Here is a 12,426-nt window from a genome sequence, read left to right as displayed (position 1 = left end):
AGAACAGAATGCTTCGGTGTGGACAGCTGGTGGCGCGAAGAGCCGTTAGGTGACCCAAAGAAACGTTACTGTGCCGATAACAGGTAGGGCGCTATATGCTGTAAATTTAACGGAAGAGATGCCCGTGTGACGACGGCCCTGCTTAGGACTGCTGTCTTTGTTAGTCTTCTAGGCACAAATCCATTCCTGTTTACTTTTTCTATAATCGACTCACATGGCTACCCTTCTGGAATGAATGGAAAACCCATATGCAGATTTCCCAACTCCATGAGGACTAGGGCCTCATTGACAAACATGTCAAGTGTTTCTCACTATAGCTAATTTCCCACTTAATTAAGCCAGGTAATAGGTTTACTTTTTGCTCCCAGGGAGAATCTGTATCCCAAGACAGAATGCAGTTGCCCCGTGCTTTTCATGGCACGAAACCATAGCCATTGCAACATGAATAGCCTTTTGGGAGAAGGCTGAATCTGACCTGCAACATGATGTCAGTTGATGGGCAGCTCCAACATTGGGTTTGTCTAGTAAAGCCACGATAGGTATGGTCACCCCGGCCACATTTCCTTTAATTTCCCCTTTTTTTTCATTACCGGCAGGAATGATATAATCCAACCTGAAAGTTTTCTCCTATTAGCAATTTTGTCTCATCAATTTTGTTAATAGGATAACGTGAGGTGCTGGTTAGGGTGGAAGAGTCTCATCATGTCGGTAATTTTCACTGTTACATGTTAGCAATCTGTCAGTATTTGTTCCCACTAATTCCACACAAAAGTCTTATTAGATCAGTGCCTTTGATTTTTACATCCTTATTATCCAATCCCCCTCTCGATGGCGCACGGCTGGTGATAAAACGAAACAATCCCTGGGCGCATCGACAGGGAAGAAATTCTTGCATGTCAAGTTGACAGCATGTCCATGGGTCGAATATCAATCAATGTGCAGGGCAATCAGCATAGCTGATGACCCAGAAAACATGCTCAGCTGGTTTTTATTCTGATCTCCTGTTTCCTTATAGATCTTGTATTTCCGTATTGTAGCAATAGAGTTGCTATCCTCCAGGGGAGCCTGGAATTACTACAGATCTCCAGACTACAGAGCTCAGTTCCTCTCCTGAAGAAAATGGCATCTAACCTCATGAAGGTCAAACCCCTTGCCTACCCTGCAGTTCCTGGGCTGTCCAGCTCTCAGGATCCAACAGCAGACAAGCTGTTAGCAGTGGCTGCCAGGCCAAAACTCAGATTGCCCAAGAACAGAGGCTGGAGTCAGGGACTGGGGCTGCTGAGGGATCCACTAAGGAGACCCACTGATTATCAGTGATCCCACAGTTGCCCCTAGAACCACAGTAGCAGAGCAGATGGAAATCCTAGATGGAAGCTTAGCTCAGATGGAAATAGGCTTGCCAGACCTCCCGTTATCGCAGGAGGCCTCCCACTGGCAAGCCCCATTGCCTGCTGCCTCTAGGAGTGGCAGTGGGAGAAAAATTAAATAAAAACAGTCATGCCACTCTATGATTTTACCATAGAGTTCCAGTGATTCCCAGAGCTACCCTTTATCACTTCTAGGGTTGTACTTGGAAGTTATGTAGCGACATCACACACGTGCCTCTTGTCCCTGTCCTCACCCTCCCACTAGTTGCCAGGCTCTGCCTAGTAACTCTAAACCCACCTGGGGCCTTTCCTTTGCCTGTGAGCTCTGAGACCCACCATGAGGCTTTTCTGGATGTTGGACCGGGCCCAGATATACCTGCAAGCTTTAAGCTGCTGTTGCAGCTACAGGCACAAGTTCCTTTAAATAGCCTCAGTCCAGCTCTGGCTATTGTGGAATCAGCAGTTCTGCCTGCCTTGATTCTGTTTGGAAGAACTTCTGCCTGCACGTGGGTGAAAGCAGGACACACCTGCCCCTACACAATCTTTCCTTCTTATCTGCAGCTTCTTTCTATTCATCCTAAACCCATCCCAGATCTGGCACTACTGTGCCTTACCTACCATAGCCTGTCACTTTCTTCCAGCCTCAGCTTCGACCCTGCATATATGTTTCTTCTCCCCCTGCTTTTTCTTTGTTCACCGGGAAGGGGTGCATAGCTCTGTTTATTAGACTGGAGCCACATGACACTGGATATTGTGATATTGCAATCCTTTGCTTCCTGGATTTTCCTGCCCGCTCTGGAAAATCCAGTGGATGAATGATTACGAGAGCACAACATATAATGACACGCAGCTACTACTTTAGCTCAAGTTGTTGGCCTTGTCCGGCAAAGTCTTCATATCCTCCTCTTTCTCATTCTGCAAGGAGGACCTAATCCTAACTGGTACATGGCAGGCACGATGGGTTATTTGCTGACACAACAGTACAACCGGGAATGTCGTATGAATGATCAGATTTGCTCGAGAACTAATATTGGCATGTGAGATAACGGAGGCAGGTAGAAGGTGGGGTTCTGAATGAGGTGTTTAAACTGGATGTCTTTAAGATGGAGCTACTCTGGACATGGAATTGGTGGAAAGGTGACTTAGAACAGAAGAGACTTGCACCTTTTGCTAATCATTGGATGCTGTGTTCACTCTAGAAGTCCAAAGCTTCTCATCATCTGAAGATTCTCCTGGGTTTAAGAGTTCTGAATTACCTGGGCTTCTTTCCAAAGTTATCCTCAGAGACCCTGCTTCTGGTGCCCTGATTCTGAGGCTAGATGGGAGACAATATGAGAGTGGCCTTCTCGGTCATGGCACCAAAATTATGAAACTCCTTCCCCAGGTATATTCATTTGTTGCCTTCTACCAGTGGATAAAGACTTCTTTGCTTCATCTGGCATTCCCTCAATGATCCCTCCTTCCTCCTGTATGTTTAAATTAGCTGTATTTTGTTTCATATGTATATTTTTAGCTCTGGTTTTTACTTGGTTTTATAATTATGTAGTTTTAATTTTTAGCCACCTTGGAGGTCCTGATTGGGCTGAAAGGCAGGATACAGATATTTTAAATAAATAAATAAATAAATAGAACCAGTGCATTAGAAATCCTCAATTTAAAGTGTGAATTCTGGACAGAACACTGTGCATGTACAATTTGCCACACTTTTCCCAGTTCTTTTGGGTCTCCCCTACATAAATTACCAATGCACATGAGTGCATTGATAAAACAATATTTAAAAAGCAATCCCGATATGGGTGTGTGTCTAGTTTCCTTTAGAATGGTATCTTATTAATGCACAGAAATGCACATGCCTGTTAATCAAACACCACATAAAAGGAATAGAATACACTCACATGGATATTTTTTACAATGTTTTATCAATGTGCTACAATAGAAATGGAAAAGGGAGATACAAATGAACTGAACGCTGCAACAAACTGGGCATGCCCCAGTTCCACAGTTATGTTCAAAAATCCTTCTACTGAAATCCAGGAGGAGTGGAATACAAGGCCAGTTGAACTCATGAAACAAGCAAGCAGTGGAACAGAGAAAATTTTCTCTAACCTGGAATAAGCCAGTCTTTGCAAAGTTGGAATATGGGTGCCAGGGGAGACATCTCCACAGCTTTCAATGTCACTTACAGTGCAATCCAATTGATTTCATTGGGCTCAGATGGGAGTGACTCTGCATAGGCGTGCTCAGTTAGATTCTCATCACTCCGATGCTTTCCTCCTCCATCTGTCAAGATTGCAAGGAAGATAACAAAGCCCCAGACTTGGGAGAGGAATCTCATAGAGCAGGAACAAATAAGACATGTGCAGTTCATAATATAATGCTTAAATTTCCAAGTCTTTTGATCAGCATTTGGCTTGTAGTGTCTATTATGTATTTTATTTCACTTGCACCGATTTATTTACCTGATGAAGAGCAGAGTCATAGGATCATAGAATCACAGAATCATAGGGTTGGAAGGGACCTCTAGGGTCATATAGTCCAACCCCCTGCATAATGCAGGAAATTTACAACTACTCCCCCCCCCCAACCCGACTGCCCCAGTGACCCCTGCTCCATGCTCAGATGGCAAAACACCTCCAGGATCCCTAGCCAAACTGGTCTGTGGGAAATTGCTACCTGACCCCTGAGTCATACCCAATTCGTATAGCTATTTACGAACATAAGAAGCTGCCTCATAGTGAGTCAGAGCATTGGTCCCTCAAGATCAGTACTGTCAAGTTCAAGTTCAAGTTTCATTTATTACAGTCCTAAGACCAGCATACAAATTAATCAAGCAAAGATACAACAAAGGAAAAAAGATCGACTTTAAGAATTTTTAAAATGCAATTCCTGTAATTTAAAAATGGATGCACAAAATTTAGCGACTTGACGTGTTATCCTAAAATTTTTATCAGATAAAAACCAGTGGAGTCTTGCATTATTAGTGGTTCCATGTCCAGGGATCATGTCAAGTTATGGAGGATCAGTATTGTCTACTCTGACTGGCACAGACTCTCCAGGATTTCACAAGGGGTCTTTCATATCACACATTACTTAATCCTTGTGTAGTGTCATGATTAGTTTCCAACTAGGATTTAGGAAACCCAAGTTTGAATCCTTACTCTGCCATGGTAGCTTACTAAGTGACCTTGGACCAGTCACATATTGTCAGTCTAACCTACCTCACAGGATTGTTGTGAGAATGATTTGGAGGAGATGAGAATAGTGTAAGCCACTTCGGGTCCCTGTTGGAGAGAAAGGTGAGATATAAATGAAGTAAATAACAAATAAATAAGTACAGATGGCAGGGATTGAACGTAGGACCTTATGCATGCAGAGCAAATGCTCAATTATGGAGCCAAAGCACAGGGGAAAGGTCCATATGAAGCGAATTTTCATTATAAAACAGTCTTGATAATTGTACTGTATATGGAAAGGTTTTGTTTTGCAAGTCTAGTAAACCATTCCTTTTAAAATATTGTTCAACAAGAGTTGAGATCTACATTTGGTTTTAGGGTTGGATCTCATTCATGGAGCCAAGATGGAATCAGGTGCAACAGGCAGAGAATCAGGCCAGATGCCAACCTGTCCCAAGATATGGTTGGAAAGCACATGAAGCAGCAATCTTGCTAAAGCAACATAGGGATGGATCCACGGTTCCTTCATCGGATATTGCACTATGGTTGCATTATTGCAGTCACTCACTTCCTGATTACAATATCCACCAATGTGTGTAGCCAGCTTAGGTCAGAATCTAGCCAGTGCCTAGACTGAACTGAACTCGCTCTTTGCATTCCACAACAGAAGTAGGTTAGAAATGCAGTGTAATTTTTGTTTAAGTTAGAGAAGGGTTGCCAACAGGCCAGAAAGACAATATCCTGGCCCTTTAATCGAGACTTAAGATGTAGAAACGGACAGTTGAAGCTTTTTATGGCATGAAGGTTAATAACATCACCTCGTAAATAACATCCCATTAAGCCTATGTTACAAGGCTAGAGCATTTTTTTCTCCAGGCATTTGGCAACCCTGAAATGGAGCCATTTCCAAACCTGGTGGATTATGGATGGTGTTTGATAGGATCTTACAAGTTACAGGTGGAGCCTGGAAGAATGTAGGTTGCCCTCATTTTTCAAACTCCCAGTATTGGGGCTGGACAGATCAGGAAAACTCTGGTTTGCTGTCAAACCCTATTCTTACCACATGAGGGTGCCTTCACATGACTCTTTTGCTAGTAAAAGATTGCTTGGGAAAACTCATTCACCATGGCTTGGCTTTTGTTTGGTTCACTTCTAATGGACTTTAAATTGGAAAACCAGAGGGGATCAGAACGAGGGCGTCTGAAACAGATAATGGTGTCAGGCTGAAACTCTGAGGCAGCATTAGCTTGCTAAGAACTCCTGGTTAGATAGTAATGGAAGTCTGTTTGGCTTCCATGGGAGAAATTAAAATAGAAAATTTCTTCAGAGCCACGATAAGATCTTTAAAAGGGGGTGGGGAGGAGGTGGCAGTTTCAGCTTCAACAAATAAATATAAGCTTTCCTGAGCTTGTGGGGAGCAGACACAGGCAGCATTAAAAAAAATCTGATGGATTACATGAATATTCAAGTTGTTTTCAGCAAGGAATCTTTGACTTTGGTGCTACTTTACTGTTACAAGGTTTGTGCATTTTCTTGCTGTCAAAGCTGTTGCCATAATTGTCCAAAAGTTCCTTGATTATCTCTAACAAAACTGTCAGCCAGCTTTGAAGTATCAGAAGAGTCTCATCATGCTTTATAAAATAATAAACATCATTTGCAAATGCACCGGCGATACAGACAACATGCCAGCAGGAACGTCAAATAGGAGTGGGGAAGTTTTCATGAAGAGATGCTGTGGAGTGGAGATTCTATTCTGCCACAGAAATGTGTGTGACTGGGAAGGAAGGCCTGAAGGAAGGGCTTGGCAGAAGCCAGGTCTCTGTGGTATAACTTGAGATCAACATCAGTTACAGTGTACAGAGGAGGAATCCCAACAGAACAACTTCTTTGTTTACAGAAGGTCCTGCGGTTGGATTCCTATATTCTCCAGTTAAGGAGCCTCAACTTGAAATTGATAAAATACTTTTCAATTTAATTTCATTCAAAAAAATAACCCTTGAAACCAGATGAATATCAGAAGGGATAAAATTTCAGCATTCATGAGGTTATCCAGTAGAGTTACCTTCATGTTAAACTTTATCAGAGAGTTTTGGATGAGTAACTGTGTTGGTCTGTAAAAGAAGAGCAAGAACGGAGTCCAGTGGCATCTTCAAGACCAAAAAGATTTCCAAGGGATAAGTTTTTGAAAGTCAAAGCTCCCTTTGTCAGGTATCTGACGATCTTTGACTCTTGAAAGCTTATATCCTGGAAATCTTGTTGAAGGTGCTACTTGACTGGAATAATATCAGAGGGGTAAGTTGCAAAATCGTTACTCACCTAGGCAGCTTTATGGGTGACCAGAAATCCCTATCCAGGTTTCCTTTAGGCTAAGGGACAAACCAAACATGAATTGGAGTTCCTTATTCAGAGCTTCCAGCATTTAAAAAAAAGTTAATTCTCATGTTTGCATGGGTCCAATTCAGATTCAAACTGTAGTTCATGGGGAGGGGAGTTGGGGGGGGGGTAATCCTTTCTTCCTGTCCTGTGCCATTTTTTCAACCAGAAAGGAGCCACTATATTTCCTGATCCAGAGGAGTTAGCCATGTTAGTCTGTAGTAGCAAAATAGAAAAGAGTCCAGTAGCACCTTTAAGACGAACCAACGTTACTGTAGCATAAGCTTTCAAGAGCCACAGCTCTCTTTGTCACGATGAGAGCTGTGGCTCTTGAAAGCTTATGCTACAGTAAAGTTGGTTCGTCTTAAAGGGGCTACTGGACTCTTTACTATTTTGCTACTACAGACTAACACGGCTAACTCCTCTGGATCTATGACCATAGAAAGCCGTATATTCCCTGTTGCTTAACCAAATGGGACAAACAGTGTCTCTCCAAGGTCCTTTGGTGTCGAAACTGTGAGGGGTCAGGGGAAAGGCTTAAGCCCCCTCCCCTTGTGTATCAAAGTACAAATCTGAATTGGACTCTGACTCTGAGAATGAAGTTTTAAGCATCACTTGGAGCTCTGAACACAGTCCCAAGTGCATGTTTGATTGGTTCCTAAGTTCATCGTAACTCTATGCATATCCCATAATTCTAATGTCACTCGTGATTTTTCCACAGGACGCACAGGCCTTCTGCTCTGCTCTGGGTGGCTAGGGGGGATTGGGCCTTTCCTGTGGTGGTTCAGCCAACACCTGGCCACATCTGTCTGCTGTCTATGTTGGTTGCTTTTATTTTATGGTCATTTTGCATTGTTGAAGGATTCTTTTTGCTCAAAACACTGCAAGTAGAATTGGAATGGTAATTCCACCAGCACTTGATAAACAGATGCTTTAAATATATACAATTGTTCTTAAAGTTTTATTGGTATGATTGGGGAAGGGGTCTTTTATAGTTATTTAAAATATTTAAAAGTCTGTTTTAACTTCTGTTGTAAACCACTCTGAGTTTTTTTGAATGATGAGATATAAATATTTTAAAGGAATAAAAATCTGGCAATGACAGTCTCCGCAGGCAACATCCTTCCATTTTATTTGGAAATATGTCACTTTTGGCAAAGTTTCTACTTCTCCCTGCAACTGTCCCTCATCCAGCTGCTTAGCGTTTCATAGAAAGTTCTGGTGCTTCCACAATTGCTTAATTATTTTCTGCTCATTTGCTGATCCCAAATAGATTGTTATTCAGGTCATTTTCCTTGAAGGGGAAGGGGAAGCTTTAATTATTGTTTTTGGTGGTAACTGGGAGATTGCTCATTAATTTTATTTTTCATAATCATTGTAATTTCATAATTGAGCAATTATGGTAATAAAAACAAAATTAATGAACATCAATTTTTGTTGCAAAGGGAAAAGCAGTGATTAACCCCTCTTCCCTCTTTCCCAAGAAAATAAGGATCCATACAGGAATATTAGACATTAGCAGCACTGGTAGTTAACAGGAAGTAATTAACCAGGCACAGGAAAGTGTAAACTGCTTTGAAATGTTACAGAGAAAATTTAAAGGGATAGTCTTCTGGTAGCACACACAGATGGCTGATGTTTCAGTGCTTTAAGTGAATACAAAATCAGATTTGGTTTTAAAAGATGGAAAGGCAACACAGACAGCGCTAGAATTCAATGGACTGACAACCATGCCAACAGGATTCTCTGTAAAATCTAAGAGAATTAATTATCTCTGTCTCTGTTCCAGCCTAAACAGCTGGTATGGAAGAAATAGCCTCTGATGGTGAGATCTAATGGAAGAAAGGTGGGATATAAATGCAGTATACTATAAAATCTGCCCAATGAATGAAGAAAAGGTCATAAATAAGGAAATATTTTTGGATTCCAAAATATGCTCTACAGCAAAGCCACTAGGAAATAGCTTGATATATCGGCATGTCATTCATAACATGGAACATATGGTTTTCCTTTCCTCAGCCAATATGCTGATGGTTTTTGAGGATTTACTGAAGCTGGAATTTAGTTACCGGCTCCTTAATCTTTTGTGTTTTCTTTTGTTTCCATTGTCGATTGCCTCTGATTAAATGCTGATTTGTACTGACGTTTTGTTTTTATGCATGCATAAGCTGCCTTGAGTGTAACACAGATATGTTTAAAAATGAAATAAAATAAATACATATGAAGAGTCCTGCAGCAATCAGGAAAGAGTGATACCATTCATCATGTGTCTAGCAACTTCCTTGTGGCAAGGCGATCATGATCAGTGCGTCATAGATTTATTACTTTTGAATTTCATCCTTCTTCCAAGGACACAACACTCCCTTTCTTTATTCACAAGAACCCTGTGAAGTAGGCCAGGATGAATGAGCGTGGCCAGCCCAGGATCATTGAGTGAGCTTTCTCAGTTCAAACAGATGAGATGAAGTTTGTACCTCTTCTTTTTCCCATGGATATGAACTCGTGAACACTTGACACTGCCTGATACTGAATCAGAGTCAGTATTGTCTATTCTGCTTGGTAGTGGGTCTCAAGAGCCTGAGGCAGAGGTCTTTCACATCACCTGCTGTCCCATCCTTTAACTGGAGATGCTGGGGATTAAACCAGGGACCTGCTGCATGAAGAGCAGATGCTCTACCAATGTAGATGCTCTACCACTGTGCCATGGCCCCTCCTGTATGCTTATGCAGCCTCAGTTTGACTCAGGGCCATGCAGGGAACAAAGATGTTTAACTCTTCAGCTTCCTCTCAGATTTGCAATTCAAAACTGGGCTCCCTGCTTTGTTGTTAACATTTTTAAAAATGAAAAAGTGCATGTTTTAAAATAACGCATCTTTTCTTCTTTGCAAAGCAGGATCCCAGTTTCAAATAGCAAATTGGAGTGGAGGTTGAAATAGCCTGCAATTTGCATTTTATGGATGGGACAAGAACAGTGATCTTTATCTTGCCAGAGCTCTGATCCCAGGTCTTAGACTTATTCCATTACAGTACACCAGTCCTCATTTGTACATGACACACAATGTATTTTTAAAAATACAGTGTACTTTGAACACTCTGTCGTTTTGCTGATACGTTGCTGACACTTCACTTTTGAATATTAGCGAGAAAATCCTCTCCATCTTAATTGAAGTCTTGTTCAGAAAAAGTAGAGGCAAAATGACTTAATCTGCAGCCACTAAAATATACTCAAAGCAAGTTAAACGTTTCCTTGCCATTTCTGGTAACAAAATACGAAGGAACTTATTTCGTGAATCTTGAAGTGCTGTTCAAAAGCTGAAGCTCCCTCCGAAGAGCAATTCAGCAATTAGCTATGAATTAGTAAAGTTTTATTCTAATTACTTCCAGGTGTGACACGTTTTGTACTTAAGAATAAGGATGTGAATCACATCTTCTTCCCCCATCCTCTTTGCATTCGGAGTGGGGATTTGCAGAGACTGCTTGACAACTTTATGTGAACATTTGCTTACTATTGTTGGACTGGAGAAAAAAAAATCCAATCTATGCAGGAACAGACTCTTAAACAACCATTAGGTAAATCTGAGGCTTTTGCTTTGGCAACACAGCAAGGGAGCAAACTGGAGAATAGGTGAATAAATATTTTTTTTTAACCTTTTCAGCAGGTGTAGCGGCTGAGGGTTCAACAAAATGCTACAAAGTCCTTGCATGCTGCCTGGGCCTGCCATGAGGCCCTACATATGATCAGACATGCAATGTAGGAGTGGGCACTGGAAATGTTATTGTTTTAATTTCTCATTGTAATTTAAGAAAGGAAAAGTGTATCTGTTTTTAAGAATTCTCAGACATGTTGTTGTTATATTGTGAATAATTGTCGGGTGCCACTTCTATTAAGCCTGGATTGGATGTCTGCCCATTCTTTTCCATGCATGGAAAGCAGCAGATTTTCTGGAGCAGATGTTTTTTCACCACATGGTATTAAAATATCAGGGAACCGAGGCCACCATCTATTCTGCAGACTTCTCAGTTTCAAGTGAATTGGACAAGGGGGCGAGTTTTACAGCCTCTTGAATAAAGTGCCCCCAGCCATCATCACTACATAGTGGGAAAAGGCATAAAAATGGCTACTGGTTTTCTGGAGCAGTATTTGTTTTAACCAAACTTCGTAACTGCAAGTAAAAGTAGTCCTTCCAGAGAATCTGTCTAATGAGGCACCCACTTAGGCTTGCCTTGTGGCTGCCGGTGGTGGGCAAAATCCCAGTGATTTGCTTCTCTGCCCAGTGATTGCTGGGGATTGGTGGGAGGAGGCAAGGTGCCCAGAAATCATCCATCATTAGCAGGTAACTTGGGCAAATGCTCCTGTGCTCCTGCACATGTGTGATAACATCGTTTCTCGTGTAACTGGCATCATGCTATGGCCAGTTCTTTAAGAATTAGATAAAAACATTATGTTTTGGACTGATTCTTAAAGAATAGGCCCTCACCGGAAGACTGGGCATGCTCCGTTGCAATGATGTCACTTCTAGAAGTCATGTTATTAATTGAGGCATGGGAGTGTGCATGTGTCATGCCTCAGGTGGGGTGAGCCACCTTACGCTGCCACCACTCTGGGTTTAGGGACCCTCCCAACCCATCTGACCTCCATAGCTTGGCCAATAAACAGGCGTGAGGAGTGAGGAGGACCCAGCAGAGTAACAACAAACAAAAGGATTTATTTATAAGGTCAGTTAATATCAAACAAACAAGCAAGCAAGGTGCACTAGCAACAATAGATGGGTGAAAGCAAAATGAAAAAAAGGCCATAGCGCGACTGAACTCACTGTCCTTCTATCTGCAATGCCTATCTTCTCACTCTACCTGGATGAGGGCCTCTCTCCCTAGCAGAAACCTCCTCTGGTCTGCTCCCTGAGAGAAAGAACACAGGCTTTTCCCCTCTCAGGCTTATATAGCACTAGCCCTCTGTGTTCTGATTGGCCAAAAAGGGTGCCAAAATGGCCCAGGGGCTCCTGGGAATTGTAGGCAGGCCTACTCCCACTGCTAACAGTTTTCTGAGGCCTTGCTGGGCCTTCCTGGCACAGCCAGATCATGACAGCATGTGAGAAGGAAACAAAGTAAGTAACATGTCCCCACTCCTGACTTCTCAATGGTTCACCAGGTAATACTACCCCCACTCACACCAACTGCATTATGGAGAAAAAGAAGCCTGCCTAAGCAATTAATTATGTTTCCCCAAATCATCAATTGATCTACAAAATGGTAGAAAACAAGTAACCTACTAACCAAAACAAACAGAGAAGCCAACTAGCCAAGGAAAACAACTCAAAATGAAAAATAAGAAACAAAATCCTCAAAACTACAAAAAAGGAAAGGCAGAAGATCAAAACAAAATAATTATTAAACATGAGGAGGGGGACCTGTCACATCGATGGCATGACATAATTTCAAGGTTGAACTTGGAAGTAACAGCATACAGCTCCAGGAATCAGTGGAAACTCTGTGGTTTTATTATGATTTTACCA

Source organism: Eublepharis macularius, chromosome 14, assembly GCF_028583425.1.
Source record: "Eublepharis macularius isolate TG4126 chromosome 14, MPM_Emac_v1.0, whole genome shotgun sequence".
NCBI classification, from domain to species: Eukaryota; Metazoa; Chordata; class Lepidosauria; order Squamata; family Eublepharidae; genus Eublepharis; species Eublepharis macularius.
The sequence above is the reverse complement of the archived record's forward strand: the minus strand, read 5'-3'. Positions refer to the sequence as shown.